The 23944-nt window shown below is 35.9% G+C and overlaps 1 protein-coding gene and 1 long non-coding RNA gene across 4 annotated transcripts in view; one reads left to right on the forward strand and one right to left on the reverse strand.

Annotated features, from left to right (window-relative positions):
* Positions 1–23944, reverse strand: part of SGCZ (sarcoglycan zeta) — a 196889-nt gene that overhangs the window by 124960 nt on the left and 47985 nt on the right. The window lies entirely within an intron of this gene.
* The window catches only part of LOC114233258 (uncharacterized), a 33703-nt gene continuing 11256 nt past the window's right edge, over positions 1498–23944 (forward strand). The window contains exons 1-3 of one of the 3 annotated variants that reach the window (XR_008556849.1): positions 1512–1596; positions 7978–8017; positions 10323–10394. This is a non-coding gene — a long non-coding RNA (uncharacterized LOC114233258). Of the gene's footprint in view, positions 1597–7977; positions 8018–10322; positions 10395–23944 lie in introns of all 3 variants that reach the window. The other 2 variants (XR_003619408.2, XR_003619407.2) reach the window with 2 other exon arrangements.

The raw sequence follows: 23944 nt of genomic DNA on the forward strand, positions 1-23944 counted from the left end.
GTGTGTGTGTGTGTGTGGTGTGCTTCAATGTATGTGAGCATGTGTGTGTGTATTTAGAAGTGGTGCGTTGCACAGAAGGGGTAGGTAAAATGAACTTGAACTTAAAATTGTAGGTATCCTGCTAACCGGGAACTGAGGGACATGAAGTAAATGTCATTCTTAACAGGACAGACACACCATGAAGACACAGATGAGCAAGCTGATTCTCCCTGTGGAACTAGGCAGTGAGACTATAGATAAGAGTTTTCTGACTTCGGGTCATTTTATGGTTCACAGACTTTCTAATCTCCACAGCGTTTTGCCATGTACAATATTGAGTTTATAAAGCTGTAGCATGTGGCCTCTTAAACTAACGTAGTCTCTGAGGCTTTGTTAGAACATCTGAAGATCATTCTCATCTTGAAGGAGAACCTTTCACGCGGAAATGCAACGGGTCGTCTCTGAGCCAGATCTTAAGAGATTCTGTAAGTTTCCTTGAAGGGTACTATTGATTTCCATCAATTTCACCCTTGAATTTTAATAATGGATTTTTTTTCTAAAACATGTAGTCTAGCGTCTCTTCTCTAATATATGTTCCATTTTAGGTAGCAGTAACAACCATTAGATAAATATTTAAGATGACATGCTTTTCTACATTTTAGCTATTATACTTTATGATAGTATCAAATGGCATCCTTTCCAAACTTCTCTTGTTTGTCATGTTGACCACAGGCCTCAGCCCATAATGGAATCCTTCTTGTGGGAATTGCCACCTCCCCCTTCAGCAACTCCTTCTCAGCAACATGCTTTCCACAGAAGCTGCCATTTCCTGACCTGGTCTGTCATGCTTACAGTACTGGCGATTCAAGCAAGAGTTCATCACTACATCCAGGTCAGTTAATCAGACACTTTTACTAACATATCTTGAACTCAAAATTAAGGACAACCAATTAAACAATTTCTCTTTGAATGTAGAACTGAAGTTCACAGTGACGATCTTTAAGTTATTTAGAGAAAGCCAGAATAGGCCTAGGATAGAAGAGCAAAGAGGATAAAGGAGGCTAATTCCACTTACCAACTGTACCCCTGTTTCTAGTTCTTTCTAAAGCACACATGGTTAGCTATCTCCCCCAAATGTTGTCGTGTAGTTTCTTTTCAACACTTCTTTCAGTGCCATGATCCTGCAAATTATCTCATCCTGCTTACTAGTATAGTAAGATAACCATTAAATCAATTTAACAGAATGTCTGCTTTGTATTCACACTCCAACTTGGTAACCACATCCACTTCCATGGCTAAATTCTTTAGTTAAGTCAAGCTCCTTGATTCTTCACTATTCTCTCTCTCCAACCATCCCCATTCCTCCTTTATTTGGTTATCTTTGTCTCATTCTTTGCATAGCAATTCAAGCATATCTTTATGAAGGCATCTTCCCATACAAGTTCAGAATGCTCCTCTTTATGAGGTAGTGTTCTAACACACTGATATTCTAATAATTAGAGTATGTCACGTACTAAGAAGACATACGCATACTACAGGAGTCAATCAGAGAGGAAAAACCAGAAACAAGTAAAACATGATATTATATTATCTATGTAGTATAAAATTCCTAAACATGTGAGTACCCTTATTATATATATATATATATGTAATTTATGTATCCCAAATATATGTATAGCACATAAAATACAGGGTGGAGCAAAAGTAGGTTTCCAATTGTTCTTATGGAAAATAATAAATAATTAATACATAGTAATGCAATAATAAACTGTTTCATGTACTTACAACTGTAAACCTGGTTTTGTCCCACCCTATATATTCATAAATTGCTTTTTAAAATTTCTAAAAGACACTTTGCAATGAAATTCTGAAGCTAAAGAACTTTGAATTCTCTCTTAACTTCTATTTATTATCCAATTCTTAGCACTTATATATTCAAATATTTTGTAAGGGAAATAATATAAATGTTATACAATGTTATATCCAAATGATAAAACTTCTTTTTCTCAAAAGCAGACCTAATGGAACTGTAAGCATCTGGATTTATTCCCAAGCAGTTTTCCATAGTACAACATTAATAACAAGAATATTTGATGCATATTTTCAAAAATTATAGGTGTATTTCTATTTCAATTGGCAAGTTAACATTATACTATTACAAATAAGGCATTTGGAGATAACACTGTCCTTGAATCAAAATATGTTATTATATATAATTTATGATGTAAATTCCTTCAATTTTTATTGCACATTTTAGTCATTCCAAAGTGTTTGTGTAATTTGTTGGTTTATAAGGTACAAGCAGATGTTTTGCTATAAACATGTCAGGATGCAGATTATTTATATATTTGATCAGCAGTAAAACAAGAACAAATTTTTATGTGCTACAAAACTCAAAGTCTATATTCTTTGTTTTCTTCATTCCAAATCAATTCATAATTTAATTGCTAAGAATAGTAACTAGTTGCTATCATAATTATAGTAACTACATTGATTGTAGCTAGCCTACTTTCTATTTCTGAACATAAAGTTCACAAACCTTACAAGACAGAAAATTTCATTTATTCTTCAGCAAGAAATTGGTATATTTATTTTACTTCTATGCAGTTTTTCTGAATCTCTAGTTGTATCATTTTAATATCTTGGTAAAGTCATCTCATCTAAGATTTTAATTTAATAATTTATAAAATGCAATAATCATGTATGCCCATTCTACTCGAAATTTGATAAAAAGATAAAATTGTATATCATTATCAAATATTTTTATAAAATATTGAACACTGTAAAAGCTTATGAAAATAATACAGTCATTAAAAATAACTATTAAGTAAATACTCTTTGGAAGTTCTGGGCCAATCAGCCAATATCTTGCATATTGAGTGGAGCCAGTTGAGGGAGGAGCAAAGAAAGGTATATATTATATCTAAGAGTCAAACCAATAAATTGACTGACTCCAGTGTCAGATCTTCTCTATTTTGACACTTGAGAAAGTCTGAGAGGGGCCATTAATTATATACATATAACATATATGTAACATATACAACATATCAAATATTTTAATATATAATATACATGTTACCTGAAATCCTTCACAAGCAATAGCGTAATATATTTTAAAATATGAATAAGCTATCAAACATTTCTAGATACTGGAAGAAAATTAACAGAGTAAAGAGAAAGAGAAATTGAAATATTATGTATTAAGAAAAAGGAAATAATATTAGAAAGAGTCAACAAAATTAGAGCGTTAACTGGAATGCATTTGAGAGGGAAAAAAAGTCTTCATTTAACAAAGTATATGATATAAAAAATCTGGATATTTTTGTTGATGAGATATAATGAAATTATTTAGTTTTTTTGTGTGTTTTTCCCACAAGAATAAAGATAATCTACAAAGAAATATTTGTACACATAAAGCAAACTAACTTATGGCAAGATTTTGAGCATTTGCTAGAGTTTGTGAAAGTAAAACTTCTTATAATGTTTTAAATACTGCCTCTTTAATGGCAATATTAATAAAATAACATTGTTAATGCTACTCTGCAGGCTCAAAACCACTTGATTTTGAATAAAAATAATCTATATAAGTATAATATTTTTCTCTATATTACACCTGAATTTTTAGATTTGATCTAAAGACAATATTAACAAACAAAATGTAATTGTTATAAACCCTGACAATAAATAATGTAATACTCAGCAGAAGTATACAATTTAAAGTTATGAGGGTGAGTCCTAGAATTTAAAAAATAAATGTCTAAAGTAGAAATGTTAGGTAATAGAGTAAAAGGAAACAGAGGTGGTGTTGATCAATTAAATTCCTCATCTTTCACAGTCAATACAGTCAATATACGTCTGATAACACAGAAAATACTTATGATGATAACTAATCTTAAAAACTAAGAATAAAAACACAAGCATTTAAAAGTGCTTAACTCTGGTGCCTGGAACTGGGCATTGGTGGGAAGGAAAGGGGCCATTTTTATTTCACTGATCCCCTGGCTGTTATCAGGAGCTCCAGGACACTAGTGGGATGGTTTATGATGTTGGTTTCAATTTATTTCATAAATTAAACTTAAGGTGTCTTAAAAACCATCTAAGATAATTCATGTAAATAACCTGCTTTAACATTTACTGAGGTCAGTAATATTACATTCATGCTAGTAATGTCTCTCTTTAAAATAATATATTGTGATTATATTATAAAAGTGACATTTTTTATTGACCTATGGTCTTCTCACTTGTAAAGGATACAGGAGAAATTTCCAAATGAGGGCCATAATCTACATTTATATTCATTATTCTTAGACTGATAGTCTCAGTAGAGCCTCAGAATGATGATTCAATTTCATTTTAATCCCTGTCTTAGTTCTAGAAATGATAGTTCAGTGCCTATACTGACATATTTTTAATTTCTCTGTTCATGTATTAAGTGAGATTCATTTAAGGAAGAAGATATCACTTAAGCTTATTTAATAACTAGAGGCCCGGTGCACGAAATTCGTGCACGGAGGGGGGTTGACCCTCAGCCCAGCCTGTACCCACTCCAATATGGGACCCCTCGAGGGATGTCCGACTGCCCGTTTAGGCCTGATCCCGGTGGGCAGTCGGATCCCTAAACGGGCAGTCAGACATCCCTCTCACAATCCAGGACTGCTGGCTCCTAACTGCTTGCCTGCCTGCCTTCCTGATTGCCCCTAACCACTTCTGCCTGCCAGCCTGATAACCCCCTAGCCACTCTGCTGCCAGCCTGTTTGCCCCCAACATCCCTCCTCTGCCGGCCTGGTCACCCCTAACTGCCCTCTCCTGAAGGGTTGATCACCTCCAACTGCTCTCCCTTGCAGGCCTGGTGCCTCCCAACTGCCCTCTTCTGCTGGCTATCTTGTGGTGGCCATCTTGTGTCCACATGGGGGCAGGATCTTTTACCACATGGGGGCAGCTATATTGTGTGTTGCCGTGATGATCAATCTACATATTATTCTTTTATTAGATAGGATAGAGGCCTGGTACAGGGGTGGGGGCCAGCTGGTTTGCCCTGAAGGGCATCCTGGATCAGGTGGGGGTTCCCTTGGGGTGGGGGTGGCCTGAGCGAGGGGCTTGTGGTGGTTTGCAGACCGGCCACGCCCCCTGGCAACCCAAGTGGAGGCCCTGGTATCTGGAATTTATTTTCCTTCTACAATTCAAACTTTGTAGCCTGGAGCAGAGCCAAACCTGGGGCTCCCTCTGAGGCCGGCCGGCAGTCATTTGTGTTGGGGTTATGATTGAAACTTTGTTGCCTTAAGCGGGTGAGCCCGGCCAGGGTGTGCGGAAAGCTTTGCTTCCCCTGTTGCCGGCGGCAACCCTGGCCTGCTCTCTCAAGCTCCATCCTGCTGCCATTTGTTTGAATTTGTTTACCTTCTATAATTGAAACTTTGTAGCTTGAGTGGAGGCTTAGGCCTGGCAAGGGCAGGCAGGAAAGCTTGGCTTCCTCTGTTACCTAGGAAACCTTGCTCTCTGTGGCTGTAGCCATCTTGGTTTGGGTTAATTTGCATACTCTCTCTGATTGGATGGTGGGTGTGGCTTGTGGGTGTGTTGGAGGTATGGTCAATTTGCATATCTGTCTATTATTAGATAGGATTAACCTTCTTCAAATGACACATAGGTTTGTGATATTAGTACTAAAGGAGAAAATACATGTTACTTAAAGCACCAAACAAATTAATACTTTCCTCAGAGTGTGATTTGAGTTTACAAGAGGATGAAAGTCATTTAAGGTTTGCAACGTCCTTGATTATATCTTTGTGTAATCACTGAGATAACATAACTGACCCAGTTTTCTCAAATCACTGAGGACTTTGCATTTCTCTTATAAGCACAAACTGTTTTTCAAGTGGCTAAATTAAATTTTAAGACATACAGTAAGTGGCTTTTGTTACAAGTGTTACAGTGCTAGAATACAGAATATATCACTTCCCATACAACACTAATGACTTTGAAAGTAATCTTGGTAATTTTATTGCTTGGCTAAGCTGAGCAGCTATACTAGCAATGGCATTTAATAAATTTAGTCAAATAATTTCTATACTTTCAAAAAGTAGAGATATCCCCAATTAAAATGAACATAACTGCAATAGCATAACTCTTGATATTAGCAGCTTGATCATTACTGTTTTCCTCCTTAGTCTCACTAAGAGGACTCTACAGAAAATAATAATAATAAAAATAGATGCTTCATTCAATTCATAGAACCAAGGCCCTGTTATAAACTGTATTAGTATGTGCTATATCATTTAATACTTTAAAGAACATAAAGGTTAAATTAAACTCAAAACATGTAAATGATGTCACCTAAATAATAAAGTTAAAAATCATTAGGGATAATATTTGTGTTGAAATCTGGTTTAAATCCAAAGTCTGTGCAATTAACTATGATGCTATATTATAAGAAGAAAATAATAATAACAACAATAGCAAATATTAAATTCATAAGATACGAAACTATTCTTAAATCAAACTAATCAAGATCTCACTATTTCTTAAATGTTTTGGGTTAGATTGTCCATAGTAGGCATTTGAGAAGTAAAGGAGGAATGGTCCTGAATCATGTAGAGAAGTTGAGAGAGAAAGAGATAAAGAAGTAGAAAAAGGAAGAGAAGAAGAGTAAGAAAGAAGGAATACTTATTGATAAGTCAAAATGTATCTCCCACCAAATCTACTTTAACCTACAAAAAAACTTAGAACTCTACAATCCTATGAAACCCACCAAAATGAGAAGTCATGAAGAGAATATTCACAGATACACAGAAAAGAAATGACCTATGTACATTAAACAAAAGTTTGGTGTCAGTAGGAATTTCAGACAATTAAATTGAAATGCTATGCCTACTAAGGTTAAAATCTTGTTAATAGAAACTACTTGCAAAAATACGGTAATGATAACCAGTTTGGAAAAGTAACCTATCAAGAAAGCAATAGGGGACCACTTAAATTTGTTTTTAAAAATTGTTTCTAACAATATTTGGAAATAGATATAAATTGATATATGGGAAAATAGCTGGATGGAATCTAATAGAGTTTTTTAAAATATATTTTTATTGATTTGAGAGAAGAAGGGAGAGGGAGAGAGAGATAGAAATGTCAATGATGAGAGAGAATCATTAATTGGCTGCCTCCTGCACATCCCCTACTGGGGATCAAGCCCACAACTCAGGCATGTGTCCTTGACTGGAATCAAACTAGGAACCCTTCAGTCCACAGGCTGACACTCTCTCCACTGAGCCAAACCAGCTAGGGCTAGATGGAATCTATATTTACATGTTATAAATTCTGCTTTTAATTTTTGATTACCTTATTCTCAGAATTTCTGAATTTTAAAATATAATTTTCCAACTATGTAAGTGGGAAAAGATAGCACATCTTTGCTTAAACACAGAATAGGTGAGTAAAGTACATTCACATTTACTGAGAAGACAAATATTCTTGGTTTCAAATCTGCATTACAATTTATTTTTAATTAAACTTTTAATTTGAGATGGTTGCAGTCACATGTGATCATCAGTTCTTTGTACCCTTTCCCCAGACTATCTCAGTATTAATATCTTACAAAAGTATGGTACAATACTACAACCAGCATATTGACATTTATACAGTCCACTGATATTATTCACATTACCCCAGTTTTACTTGTACTTTTTATTTTATTTTAGCCGTTCTGATATCTGTATAGCCATAACTCATTGTGACTCTTATTTACATCACCCTTGCAGCTAATGATGTTGAAAATTTTCTTCATGTGCTATTTTCCATTGGCATATCTTCTTTGATACAACGCCTCTTCATTTATTATGTCCATTTCCTAACTGAATTATTTGTTTTGAGAATTCTTTATATATTCTTTTGACTAGTCTTTAAGCAAAGGTAGCTTGAATATATTTTAAGTCATTCTTTTGATTGTCTTATAACAGGGCAAAAATTTCCCAATTTTGATAAAATCCAATTTAGCCTTTTTTTCTTTTATAGATCATGTGTTTGATGCCAAGTCTAGTGCCATATTCCAAAGGTATTATTTTTTATCCTAATGATTTGTAATTGTACATTAACATCTAAGTCTATGACATATATATACTAGGGGCCTAGAGCACAAAATTTGTGCATAGGCAGGGTCCCTAGGCCTGGCCAGCTAGATCAAGGCCCATTGGGGTCTTCCTTCCCCCTGCGGGGCCTTCCTTCCCCTGGCTGCTGGCCGCTGGCCAGGGCCTTCCTTCGGTCTGCACTGCCCCCTGGTGGTCAGCACACATCATAGTGAGCAGTCAAACTCCCAGTAGGTCAAACTCCTGAGAGGACAATTTGCATATTAGTCTTTTATTAAATAGGATATATATATACTGAGTGGCCAGATTATTATGATCACCTGATGTTTGTAGACAAATTAGCCATACACTGCATCGTATGGGATATGGAAGCCAAAGGCCTGTTCGAACACCTTTGCTGCCTGCAGTTACCAAGATAAAAAGTCTCTAATTTGCACAGAAACACAAGGATTGGACAGTCGAGTATTGGAAAAAAGTCATGTGGTCCGATGAATCAATCATGTTTCCAGTTGCATCATGCAGATGGCAGAGTGAGAATTTTACAGAAACAGCATGAAAGCATGCACCCCACATGCGTGAGTGCAACCTTTCAAGCTGGTGGGGGCAGTGTTATGGTTTGGGGCATGTTTTCCTGGCATGATTTGGGCCCTTTAATTCGTGTGGAACAACGTCTGAATAACACAACATACCTAAGTATCGTTGCTGATCAAGTTCATCCTATCATGGTGATGGCGTATCCCAATGGAGATGGCTTCTTCCAATAAGAGAATGCACCATGCCAGGGTGCTTGTATTGTGCAGGAGTGGTTTCAAGGACATGAGGGAGACTTTACCTTGCTTAGGTGGCCCCACCAGATCTCAATCCAATTGAGCATTTGTGGGATGAAGTTAAAAGAGCCATCAGGCAGCTGGTTCCACAACCATCAAATCTCACAGAACTGGACAGTGCTATTCATCAGGCATGGTGTCAGATTCCTCGCATCACCTTTCAACATCTTGTGGAGTCAATGCCAAGAAGAATAGCCTCAGTATTGAAGACAAAAGGCGGCCCAACGAAGTACTGATGGGGTGGTCATAATAGTCTGGCCACTATATATATATAGTATAATTTGAGACTTAGAAGTTTGTTTCTATGCGTATGAATATTCAATTGCTCTGGCACAATTGTTGCATAGGCTATCCCAGTGGTCGGCAAACTGCGGCTCATGAGCCACATGTGGCTCTTTGGCCCCTTGAGTGTGGCTCTTCCACAAAATACCACTTGCAGACATGCACATACTGTGAGATTGAAACTTCGTGGCCCATGCGCAGAAGTCGGTTTTCGGCTCTCAAAAGAAATTTCAATCGTTGTACTATTGATATTTGGCTCTGTTGACTGATGAGTTTGCTGACCACTGAGCTATCCTTTCTCCATTGAATTGTTTTTGTAGCTTTGTCAAAATCAGTTGAGTATATTAGTGTGGGTCAATGTAGATTTCTCTATTCTGTTCCATTGTTCTCTGCTTCTCTCTTGATTACTGTAGTTAAGAGTGTAAGACTTAGTATCAACTAGGGTGATCACTCCCACTGTATTCATTAAGATTGCTTTAGCTATTCCAGGGCCCGTGCATTTTTATACGAATTTTAGGATAAGCTAGTCTATAATAGCAAAGAATCTTGCTGGGGTTGTGATTGGAAAATACCTTAGCTGTTATATTTATAGACTGTTTTCTGATGTTCTATGGTTGTCAAGGGAGCATCTTTGTTCCTGCAGAGTCTCCAAGAGAGCCCTTGTGTTCTGCTACTTCTCAGAGCTGGTTCAAAGGCCAAACAGAAACCTCCAGTCTTACATCCTCTAATCTTCGTAACTAAAGAAATAACATATGGACAGAACTTCATTTCATAAAATCATCCTTTCAGAGTAGGAATTAACTTCTGGGTCTATTGAATTTATTTCCTGGCTTTATTATTTTGAGTATCCTTGTTCTGAGCTTGTACCTCATTTAGCTGAACAAATGTTTATTTTGCTAAATTGTTGTTTTATTTCTTTAGTTTATGTTCCTTTGTAGTTAGGCTTTTAGAGATCAAACTCTTCTCCCATTGACTATTTACATTTTAATATTTTAAATAAAAACTTAAGAGAGATACACAACTCCTTACACATGCAAATTTTATCAATACATGTATACAAATATAGTACTATATATTAAGAAAATGTATTTTTAAAGTATTTTGGTATAACTCATTATATGTTATTCAACACGGTACAATGTGAATTTTTAAAATAATTTTGTAGGTTCTCAATTTGTGGATGTCAATTTTGCATGTTATCTTCAAGGCTTCTTTCAAGATGACAGTCTGGAGAAAGGTGAAAATTTGATAAATTGTTTCTAATCTGGAGTTTAAAAGGGGAAAGCATTTCTTTATTTCCTTTCTACCTCCATAAGACTAAAGACATCTGAAAACATCAGTGTGACTGCCAGCTGACATATTTTACCTTTGAGGTAGAATTGTACTATAATGACAATATGAAATATAGGATACCTTGCATTCATACTAGTTTTCTTTCATTCTTTACTTACCGGCAGTCTATGCACTGTGAATGGCCAGAGCTAGGTACGAAGAGAAAAATGCTGACTTTTAGGCTGAGACTTAACTCCTATAATTATAATCTAGAGGTTGCACTTTTCATATCCAGAAGCTACAGAGGGCACCTTTTAATTCTGGAGCAGTTGCAAGCAGCACTTGGGCATTTTGCTTTATAGCCATAGGTAACTATCACAGAGGTGCAGTTAGAACAGAAGGGTATTTGTGGTCTGAGAGCATCATTCTTTTTCTTTTTCTTCTCTCCCTGTCCCCAAGCAACAATTTACTTTTAACAATAAAGACGATCTGATAATTTGGTGCTTTAAGGAATTTTACCTTACCAGCTGGCTAGCAAAAAGTAAAAAGCATTCAATCATTTACTCATTTCAAATCTTTGGTGGCAGCTGTTGCACCAGGTATTAAGAGTGCACAAGACTCATTTGCAAATAGTCCCGCAGGCTTTGCTTCTTCTCCTTTATGAACATCTCCCGCCAGGAGACCTTTAGATTTGTCTGGATTTCATACATTTGTAAACCCTAAAAACACTCTAGTTATGGGGGGAGGGGAGGAGACAGAGAGGCAAGTGACAATTTTCAAAATTTATTGGCTTGATTGAATTAATCTCTGTGTTGTTTTTCTTTTAATTTAGATCTGCATGGGTATGGGTGAAATTTATAATATCAGTAGTCTATTGAACTAAATATTTTATAACTTCTACATTATAGGAAGAAAGTTTACTTTGGGACTCAGGAAGTTAGTTCTGATCTGTTCAAGATATGTCATGATGTTTGAAATTAATAAAAAAAGACAACTAAAAAATAAAAAACAAAAGCCAAGTTCAGGAAATGATAAGGTCAGGTTTCAAATCTAAATTGCTGACATATCTTTGTCTTCATACACAATTAAGGGACATTGCAGAATAATTCAGGGTTGGGGACAGCTCCCACAGTTATGGCCAAAATCCTCATTTCAGAGCTCTGCGGGGAGTTAAAAAGACCTTTAGTTCTAATGAGCTGACAAGTTTGACATAAGAGCTAGCACCAAGGAGGAGAAAGGAGAGTTTTAAATGGCAAAGAGTAAACTGGCATAGAAACACACTTCTCAGTTCTCTGTAAGTCAAAGGATTCTAGAGCTTAGTAGACAAAGACATTCTTGATCAAGTGGCTATGAAGTTGTCAGGTCAGTCATCTGATATTCCTCGATTAAACAGCCTGTAGTATATTGCTTTAACAGGCTTTATTAAATTTTCATAAATATAGTGACTTTCAAAACTCAGATATTCTGACAAGCACAACCCAAAAAATCATTAAGCTATGTAAAGTTACTAAAGCAAAATATTTTATATTATTGACAAAATTCTAAATATGAAACATATAAACTTCTGAGAATTTATATAATTCAATGAAGATAACAGCGAGTAAGCAGATTTACACATGAATATTTTTACTGGTTTTCTTTTTATTGCTAACATAAAATATCCTCTATGTGTATATTAAAAATGAGAATTTATTAATTAATACTGATACAATTAATTAACAAAGAATATCTTGGAAACTCAATTGGACATAACAGTTATATAGGCAGACTTCTTGATTTTTTTCTGCTTATGAAGTAATAAACTCCTAGCTCAAAGGTTAGCATATAGTATCCACTGAATAAGTATATATAACTACAAGAGGCCTAGTGCACAAATTCGTGCATTGGTGGGGTCCAGCCGACCTGGCCCCAATTGGGGTGGATTGGGGCCAGGCCTGTCAGGAAGAGGAGATGGCAGGAGGTTGGCCAGCTGGCCCACCCCAATCGGGGCCTAATCAGGGCTGGGCCAGCTGGGGGGAGGGACTGGGGGGATTGGCTGGCTGGCCCCACCCCTGGATGGGTGAGGGGGCCTATCGGGGGTCAGCGGCTGGGGAGGGGGTGGGGGAGGTTGGCCAGCTGGCCCTGCCCCCCGATCCTGCCTGTTCCCTGGCCACAGTGGGCATCATAGCTTCTAGTTGTTCTGGTCTTTATGGCGTTCCAGTCACTGGCTTTTTATATATATAGATATTAATGAATAAAACTCATATTTATAGATAAATACTTGAAATTTGAAATTACCCAATGCAAATATAGTTTGCATTTGTCATACCAGACATGTGATACAAACATCATATGGAAGCCCCATAGAATAAGGCATGTCAGAGTACATGTCTAAGCTTTTTCTCTACCCACAACCATTAATACATCATTCCAAAGAGGTTACAAATAAACACACAAATAGATAACTTAGCATTTAAAAGGAAATATACTTTTACATTTGGGAGCCAATAAAAGTATTCTCTTCTTCCTCTTTTGTTCCATATGAAAATGTTTAAAATAGTCAAATAAATAATAAGATTCCTCCCAGATGGTAGGCGCCTTAGGAAATCTTTGGCATTTATCAAATTTGAATTAAAAGTTAATTCTCCCTTCAAAGAATCCAGATGTCTACAAAAGAGTATAATATACTATAACATATTCATGGAACAATTAGCAACTAAGTCTCTTGAATAAGAGATCATAAAAATTATCATTAGAATTATTAAGGCTTTTTGTAACTAAGTCACTTTAGTTAAGTGATAAGATTTTCTGATTTTAGAAAAGAATTTCTGCTATACAATCTATGTTTTATAAATATATTCATTAAAATTAGATATTTAAATTTCTACATTGCCAGCTATAATGATAATGATAAGGTAATAGATAAAAATTAGGAAAAGCTGTCTTTACCATTATACTATTTGTTGTGCATCTGTGTAAATTAAGCTTACCTATAAAAATAAATCAAAATCTAAATTTATAAGATAATCCTCATATGGCATGAATGAGATTTTCAAGGGAACAGAGAGAGGGATCAATATGTGCTAAAGTAATATGGGGAAAATTCATGGAGGAGACATTGAAAAACCTTGCAGGAATTTTAGGCTACATCACAAGATAGGAAATGAGATCCAAACAACAGTTTATAGATCCCCAAGAAAATATTTGTAGAATCGATTAGCTGCCTCCTGCACACCCCCTACTGGGGATGTGCCCTCAACCAAGGTACATGCCCTTGACCGGAATCAAACCTGGGACCCTTCAGTCCACAGGCTGACGCTCTATCCACTGAGCCAAACCGGCTAGGGTGGAATATGTATATCTTATTTATTGATATTTATTTTTATTATTTTTTTTTTTATTTTTTTATTTATTTTTATTTTTTTAATATTTTTTTATTGAGGTATTATATGTGTACATATCTTACCATTACCCCCCCACCCCACACCCACACATGCCCTCCCCCCCCAGAGTTTTGCGTCCATTGTTTATGCTTATATGCATGCATACAAGTCCTTCGTTTGATTTCATAACTCCCCCACCTCTCCCTAACTTTCCCCCTGTAATTTGAAAGTCTGTTTGATGCTTTACTGTCTCTGTATCTATCTTTTTGTTCATCACTTTATAATGATCTTTACTATCCCTAAATGAGTGAGATCATATGGTATTTTTCTTTCATTGACTGGCTTATTTCACTTAGCATAATGTTCTCCAATTCCATCCAGGTTGCTGCAAATGATGAGAATTCCTTCTTTTTTATGGCAGCATAGTATTCCATTGTGTAGATGTACCACAGTTTTCCGAATATTGATATTTATTTTAAAGAAATATCATAAAATTAATTCCATTATTCATTCTTGGATTGAATAAATATTTACTGCTTATTCTGTGTTAGATCAGTTATGTCCTATGAATAGAGGAGTAAATAAGAAAGAAAACCTATGGTTTCACAGAGTTTACACTTGGTCGAGGGACAGGAAACTCATAAAACAAGTTGTATATCACATGTGCTGGTGAAAAGTGCTATGGAGTAACATAAAGCATAGACAGAGGATAGAAAGCACAGCTGGTGGGATCCAATTTTCAGCTGGTAGGCAGGAATAGCTTCAGTGAATAGGTAGCATTTTGTACAAATACTACCTGAAGGAGATGAGGAAGTGGATCTTCTAGGGAATTTTTGAGATAAATGGAGGAAATAAAAACATTAAGGCAGCCTGGCCGGTGTGGCTCAGTGATTGAGCATGGACCCTTTAACTCAGGAGGTCATGGTTTGATTCCTGGTCAGGGCACCTGCCTGGGTTGCAAGCTCAATCCCCAGTAGGGGACGTGCAGGAGGACGTGATTCTTTCTCATCATTGATGCTTCTATCCCTCTCTCTTCATCTCTCTGAAATAAATAAAAACATTTGTACATAAAAACAACAACAACAACTACAAACATTAAGGCAGAGAAACAGGAAATACAAAGCCCAGGATAGAGTATCGGAGGAACAGCAAGAGGGCATGTGGGGATTGAGTGAAAAGCACCCAGGAAAATGAGTAGAAAATGAGGCCAGTGAGATAATGAAGTAGGCTGCAGAGGCAGTTCATAAGAGACCTGATAGTTAATTGCAAACATTGTTACTTTCACTCTAATTAGGCAGAGAGCCACAATAAGATTTTGAGCAGAAGAGCAACAACATGGTACTATCTGATTTTCTATAAAATAGAGGGTGGCACTCACAGAAGAGTTGAGAATAACCTTTGGATGGCAAAGAATGGGAACATCGAGATCAGTCAAGAGGCTATTGCAATAATCTAGAGGACAGAAAATGATTGCTTGTAAAAGGATGGTAGCAATAGATTGAATAAGAAATCACATTCTACTATTTAGTACTTTCTGATCTTGTATGAGGTTAAATAAGAAAGAGAGGGATGATATCCAGAATTCAGCTTAAACAAGTGACAGACAGTACTGGCATTTACTGAAATGGTATTTAGTGGAACATGAAAGGAAGATTATGAGTTCTGCCTGGCTGATGTGGCTCAGTGGTTGACCCATGAACCAAGAGGTCACTGGTTCCATTCCAAGTCAGGGCACATGCAGGGGTTGTGGGCTTAACCCCCAGTTAGAGGGTGTGCAGGAGGTAGCCAAATGATGTTTCTCTCTCATTGATGTTTCTATCTCTCTATCCCTCTCCCTGCCTCTCTCTCTAAAAATCAATAAAAACATATTTAAATTAAAAAGATTATGAGTCCCATTTTGTACATGTTAAATCTGAAATTTGTGTATGGCTACTATGTGGTTGAGTCTAACTCGGATATACAATTCTAGAATTCCTGCAGGGGGTCTGGGTTAGAGATATTAATTTGTGAGCACTAAGCACATTCATGGCATTTTGAGCAATGAAACCCGTGACATTCAGAGACGATAGTAAAACAGTGAAGCCTCAGAACTCTGCCCCAGGGACCAACCATTATTTGGCTCAAGGAGGTAAAACCAGCTATAGAAGTATCCTATTTTGGAAATCAAAGTAAAAAAAACACCTTTGGAGCAAGGATGAGTAAGAAGGATTAATAGTGACTGTTGGATTTTACATAACTCCTTAATGATTTGAAAAGACCAATTTTAGTGGATTTATGGGGTGGGAGGATGTAATAAACACATTAAGAGAGAATGAGATGAGAGGAATTATAAAGAGTGTAGAAAAAACTTTCAAGGAAAAAAAAAGCATGGTTATTTTACAAAAAGACAAAATAAGAGATAACAAGGAAAAATAACTATTGAAACCACCACAAACTTATAAAGAAGAGATTATTTTGAATATGTCTATCTAAACAAGTTTGCAAAGTTAGAGGAGTTATATAATTTCCTCAGAAAGCACAGTTTCTAAAAATTAACTCAATTGGTTATAGAAAACTTAGATCAATTTCCACAGAATAAGTAAAGATAAAAAGGCCCAGGCCCAGATTGTTTTACAAGGGAATCTTCCCAGACTTCAAAAACAGATAGCTTGCCCCTAATCAGTGCCACACATCTTGTTCCAACCATGGAAACTGAAAGACTATTTCCAAACTCTTTTTAGCAAAACATGTAATATGAGTACCTAACTCAGATAAAAGAAAGAAAATCACAAAACAATATTATCTGTGATCATAAGGTAAACATTTTAGTGACATTTTAGCAAGCAGAATTCAGTATTACATTAAGAAAATTAGCAGGAAAGATTTATTTAAGGAATGCAATGTGGGTTAAGTATTTAAAAACCATTGACAGAACATATTAATAGATTTAAGAAACATGATTATTTTTATAGATTTTTAAAAGCCTTTGACAAACTCGTTTATTTAAAATCACTTAAAAATAAACACTAATGGATTTTTTATTAAAAGATATAACCTCTTTACCATAATTCTTAGCCCAGCATGTAGTTAATGGACAATAAATCAAGATTTCCCATTAATATAAGGGAAAAGGAAAGCATACACACATTTCCATTACCATTTATAATTTGTCTGAAACCATCAGCAAATGCAAGCAGAAAAAAATCAACTATAATCATAAGAATTGGAAAACAGATACTGAACCTATTTCTCTTTGCCATCGAAATGATTATATACTTAGGAATCTTGCAGAATCAATGAAAAAAACATACCATTTTAAGTTCATAATAAAAGAATTTGGTAAGGTAGCAAAAGATAAAATTAACTTATAGACATCAATAGCCTTCATAGGTTACACAAACAATAACTAGATACAGGATATAATGGTAGAGAAAACCCATTTGCAATAACAACACCTATCAAATACTTAAAAATAAACTTAAAAATTGCAAAACCTACATCATGAAAACTGTAATGTACTCCTCTGAGTTACAAGCATATCTTGAGCACATGGATAGCCATGCTCTGCTTTCAGATAGGATAACTGAATATCAGAAGATGACAAATGATCTTAAGATAATTTATAAAATTCCAATAAAAATACAGTATTTGGGACCTAATCAATTTGATGCTTTGTCTATATGAACAAGTAAGCATGCATAAATAGCCAGGCAAATGCTGATAGAGAAAAGCTATAAGGGGAGAGTTGTCTTGCCCAACCAGATATTAAAACATTAGAACAACTCCAAAAATATTGAGTATTTCTAATCTTATCAGCCATTTGCATTTTCTCTTCCATAAGTCTGCCACATTCTTCAATTGACACATGATAATTTTCTCTTATTAATATATGCAATCTTTATATATTACATTAACGTTTTATGTGCCAATTTATTGTGAATATTTCCCAGTCTGTGGTTTGCAGTTATGATGTTACTAACACTGTCAAATTGCCTTTGCTTTCTCCCATTCTTTCATGTTTTGTTAAAAGGTTTTCTTTAATCAATACTAGATAATCACCTATATTTTCTATAACATTTGGATGTCATTATTTTAACTTTAATTCATCCAGAATTTATTTTTGAAGTATAATATGATGAACTGTTATTAAAATATATTTTCCAAGTAGCTAGTCAATTTTTCCAATTCAATGTATTAAACAATTTATTAATTCTTTATTGATTTTGTTTGCATTTTTCTTTAGTTGAAGAAATACAGTCATGAAAATCAAACAATAAAGAACTGTATAATGTAAAATGTAAAACCATCTGTCATGCTCTCAATTCCAATTCCAAGTGATTTCCATTTTAAACATTTTAGTGAGTATTCTCAATGATTCTTGACACATTTTACTACACATACATTTTTTTATTCTCATAACTAGTCAGTTTCTGAACCACATTTTTTTTTTCATCTAACCTGATGATCCTCAAAAGAGGTAAAAATATATCTTGGAATATGTGACAAAAACTTGAATCAGATTCATAGGATTTAGATATATGGATGGTTGTGTTAATTATAATGGTTGAGTCTGAACTCTAACATTTTTGGCTGAAGTCATTACAAAACTTCTTATAATATATATATATTAATATATATATATATTATATTTAATATATATATATATATTTTATTTTCAGAAAAGAAACTAGAAGGGTTCAATAGAGTAGAGTTAGAAAGAAGTTCTAAGTGTAAAAATAGGTAATTTTCTAGAAATTTCTCAGGCCTAGCCACCATGATAGCTCTGAGGGCGTCACATTATGAATAATAATCCACATTATACCATGTCTTCATCTATTGGTCCTACATGATTCATGACCTCCAACAGACCCCCTCCCCCCAAAAATATTGAAATCCCAGAGTTTACCCACACATACAAACATGGTTTCGCTAGTCAGTATTCCCTGAAAATGCTTCTACCTGTCTGCCAAGCATTCCAGTTTCTGCTGACACCTCACTAAGCCTTCTCACCTCTGGGAGAATTGTTCCTTCCTGGTCACATGAGCTCACTGTATAGCCTTACCATTTCCTGAGCTTTCCTGTGAGGACTCCTGGAGAAATGATCATACAGAATATTGAGTAAAAGTGACAGGAAGGATAAACACTCCCTCCAGCTTTCCTTCCTACACACTGACAAAGGGGACCACAGGGGTGCCTTGTTTGCGAAACAGATTGTGCCTGTTAAACCCGGGCTAGGTTTCTGCTAAATTGACAGTGGATTAGATATCACTACCTCTTGAGGCCTTGTATGTAGTAGAAGCAGAAGTATTTAAGAATACTTACTGCCCTGGCAGTGTGGCTCAGCTGGCTGGGCATCTACTCTTACACCAAAAAGTTGTTGATTCAATTCCAGGTCAGTGAACATGCTGGGTTGCAGGCTGGATCCCCAGTAGGGGGCATGCAAGAGGAAGCCTATCAATGTTTCTCTTCCTCCCAACCCCTTCTTCTCTTTCTAAAAAAAAAATCTTAAAAAAAAATGAATATTTGCAGAACTTATTTACATCCAAGAGTTTTCTGTCTGTATAAATATCAACTGTTTCGAATGAGGACCAAGACCTATAAAAAAGAACTAAGATCCAAGACACAGAGCTCAGAAATACATAGACCTGTCTGACAGTCACCAACAAAAGAAAAAATATAATAAGATCACAGTACTTAGACCATTGTCTGGCATAGAGCAGGTGCATGCTGAATGTGAGATAATCATGTATTAGCTATTCTTTCCCCTGGGACTCCTCTGCATATGTCAGCACACATAAGTTCCTTAAAGTGAAGAGAGATATGTGCCACAGACATCATTATTAGGGATGTAAAGAACATTTTCCGAGAAGGTTCCAAAATACATATCAATAAACTTTTTCTGAATGAAAAGATACGTGCTCAGAGCACCACGATGTAGAAATGTCACATATTAGTACACACCAGTGGGCAAAGTGTTGAATACATAAGTGAGTTTAATGAAGCAGTTCTGCACTATTTACTTATGGCCCTCTCTTTCCTTGGAACACACAGGGGTGTCCAGTGCTCTTTCCCAGACACCAAATTCAAACAGCTAGAGTCCTGTACTAAGATGGATTACTGTCCTCTATGGACTCAATTTTCGATACTGGCTATAACTCATCATGTCCGGTTCTGTCTTCTCTCAAGATCACTTCCCTCCCAGAAAGCTGTTCTGTATCCTGAAAGAAAAATTATGTGGAATCATCTCACCATTTCATATACCTGAATACAGCTCAGCAGAGATGCAGCTATGTTTAATTCCCAGAATTTCCCCCAACTTTATAAAAATGATATCTGTTGGATCTGGCTCAACCACCCTCCAAATATAAAGCTGCAGTAGATGTCAGTAGGCTATAAATCAAGATGAAATCTCTGTTATGTCTAAGCCATATCAAATTAGCTATAAAATCAATTAATTAAACTGACAAAATAAAAAGCTCTAATTCTGAAGAAAATTGATGTAATATGTATTAAATGTCTCCTCTCTGATTTTATCACTATTTGAAGAAGATTATGATTATGAGAAAGAGACCTAAAGATAAATGACAATATGCCCCAATGTACCCTGTATATTTCCTGGTTATACAGTATGTTCTAACCTAATTTGTTGGAGTACTCCATTTCACTCACAAGTCTCCAATTCTAGATCTTCCCAGATAGAGGACATGTGCGCTGATAATACTAGCAATGGTAGATGTTAAATACCAAAAAGAAAGTGAGGACCATTTGTTAAGGGAGGTCCTAAGGGAAAGATACTTTTATGGTAACACCTTATCACTGAAACTAAATGTTAAGAGGTAAAATGGGGTAAAAAGCATTGCAGGCAAAGTGGCTATTAAGAACAAGCACTTGATTGGGAAGGAGAAAGGCAAGAAATATTTCCTAATGGTCTGGAAAATGAGAGAAATCTTCCTACCCATCTGGTAGCTTTAATTTAAAAAATAAATATTCACATACACACACACCGAGGAATAAAAAACACTAGTCTCAACAATGAATGAGCAAAAGATCTGATTTTCTATAGAAAGAGAATATTAAATTGAAAAATGAACATAAAAACTAGTCTAGGAGCATAAAGGCGCTCGATTTCAGAAAGAATAAACTCTAATTTCAACCTTCCAAACTTGGGTTGTAGGGTGGACTGTGACAAATCTTTACTGAAAATGGACTAATGATGAAGAAGTTACAAACTACACAAGATGAAGGAAAATGAAAGAGAATGGGTGGATGTGACAAATAGAAGATGGTATCCAAAGTATTTTAAATAATAGAAATAATTTTTAAATTATCCAAACGACACTATATGTTTATTTCATAGATAAAAATTAATATAGGCATAATAAATTTTTAGAACTATTAAAATAATAATGCAGAATCCAATTTCCAAACCACTAAAAAGAAATCAGAAGAATAAAGTTAACACATTCAAATCAGAAGGAAGAAAAGATAGGGGAAACCTGCAATGAATAGGTATGACAAGTATAATAAACTTCTGACCTACTTCCAGATGCACAGAACTAAATAAAACATGTGTCTCCATTTCCAGTACTACCCAATAACAAATCTTTAGAGCTAAGAAACCCAAGAATATATGATCCTACTTGGGGTTCAAGGGATAATTTAGAAATGGATTGATAAAATGCCTGGTTTGAGACTGGAAACAATAAGACTGACCAAGCAAAATAATCTGTCATCATCTTTGAATCTGTCATCATCATTTCTTCCCTAATATGGTCAGTCTCAAGATAGAAAAGTAAAAAAAAAAACAAACAAAAAAAAAACACTCTAATTTAAAAATTGCTTCCTGTACATACAACATAGCATATAATTATTGTAGAAATTGAAAAACAAATAAAGAAAAACCATGCATAACCCTAAAGTGTAGAAATAGTCATTGTCAAGACTTTGGACTATGTCCTACATTATATATTAGGAGATTCTATATGTATATCAAAATGTCAGATTTGTATGACAGCACATGGAAAACTACTGATGTTGTTCAAGCAAGGAGTACTATGCTCAGTGACAGTAATGACTAGGGTTCATAGGAAAGCAATTAGTCTACTGCTGGGAACCAATCAGGAGACTACTCCAGTACCGCAAAGAGGTGGTGTGAAGAATTGATTCTCAACTCTAGTAAGATTCTCTAGATAGAACAACTAGTCATTCTAACTGAACTGAGGAAGTAGAGGGTGATAAAAATGATGTGGAAGAGTTTAAAACCCATTACCACAATTGGATAAGAGTGGTAATAAAATGTTTGCTGATTTAGAAAACTGGAGTGAGAAGAGTTCCCAAAGCAAATTGTGCCGTATTTATTTTAGATCCAAGAGTAGTACATGGGGCACTGAACCTTAGATGAATACTGCTTTACACACTGATATCAGGTCTATTTTTATTAGTTTAATAACATACGTAGATAGAATACAATTACTTAAATTACAATAAAAAAAGAGTACTTTAAGCACATATATAAGCAAGTACAATTATTTTGAATTTAGGAAACTATTATAAAATTACATGTAACTTAATACCATGCATATAAATAATGCATTATTTTTTAGATATTTAATAACTTTAATCTTAAAAGATCAAACTCTACAATAAAAATTAGTTGAGACTTACACATGGGCTCTACCTTTGTGAATTATCATGTTTAATTGAAAAATTATACTTATTACTAGAGGCCCGGTGCACGAAATTCATGCACGAGCGTGTGTGTCCCTCAGCCCAGCCTGCACCCTCTCCAATCTGGGACCCCTCAAGCGATGTCCGACTGCCTGTTTAGGCACAATCCAAGTAGGATCGGGCCTAAACAGGCAGTCAGACATCCCTCTCACAATCCAGGACTGCTGGCTCCCAACTGCTCACCTGCCTGCCTTCCTGATTGCCCCTAACCGCTCTGCCTGCCAGCCTGATCACCTCTTAACCACTCCCCTGCCATCCTGATTGATGCCTAACTGCTCCCCTGCCAGCCCAATTGCTCCTAACTGCCCTCCCCTGTCAGCCTGGTCACCCCTAACTGCCCTCCTCTGCAAGCCTGGTCACCCCCAACTGCCCTCCCCTGAAGGCCTGGTAACCCCTAACTGCCCTCCCCTGCAGGCCTGGTCCCACCCAACTGCCTTCCCCTGCAGGCCTGGGTTCCCCCCCAACTTCCCTTCCCTGCAGGCCTGGTCACCCCCAACTTCCCTCCTCTGCTGGCCTGGTCACCCCTAACTGCCCTCCCCTGCAGCCCTGGTCCCCCCCAACTGCCCTCCCCTGCTGGCCATCTATTTGTAATAATCTTGAAATAATTCTAGGTAGAGATTTCTGTGGGGGGCCCAAATGGAGGTGAAGGATAGAGAAATGCTGCTGCATTATTTTGACTCGGTTGCCTTTCTAAATGTTAGTATCTTTGTTTTCTAGAGTCTAATGTAAATGTCTCCTGTGCATAGTGATAAACTAGTGCTATGTCCTATATTTATAAACCAGAAGGGCAAATATCTCTTATGCCTTTAGATGCTTCCAGGAATTACTCCAATAAGTGCATTGATTTACAGGTCCTAATGAACTCTGAACATTGTACAAACCATAAAATTTTAGGAGAAAATTTTCTAATACCTTCTCAGTATGAATTAACGTTCAAATCTTGCCATCTTTTTATGTACATAGTTTCTTGGCCTCATCCTTTAATTAATGTGTGAACTTTAGAAGTGCCTTCTCTTTAAGGCAAATATTAATGTATTCTTAATTGCTGTTTTCTTTAAAAATATTTTACATGTTTAGTATAAAAAGGAAAGTAAAATATAACTGAACAGTAATATCCTAAGCTAGTTTATGCACTTCCTAAATACATACTGATATTAAAAACAACAACAACAACATCAAGCTTTTTAAGATGACGCATATAACATGAGTCACACTCAAATACTTGAGGTCATGTCTGGCTTATGCGGCTTAAGAGTGTGATCCATTCATTCGCGTGGATTTCAGTCTTCTCATAGAACTCTGTGGGTAAAATGGGCAAGGCCTAAATGAACCCTGTGGTAATATAGACAAAGTGGAGGGGGGAAAAAAAACAAACAAAAACAAACAAACAAACAAAAAATAGCTCAGGGTTTTAGTTTTGGTGATTGGGTAGAGATATCAATTAAAT

Source organism: Eptesicus fuscus, chromosome 8 (assembly GCF_027574615.1).
Source record: "Eptesicus fuscus isolate TK198812 chromosome 8, DD_ASM_mEF_20220401, whole genome shotgun sequence".
Classification (NCBI taxonomy): Eukaryota; Metazoa; Chordata; class Mammalia; order Chiroptera; family Vespertilionidae; genus Eptesicus; species Eptesicus fuscus.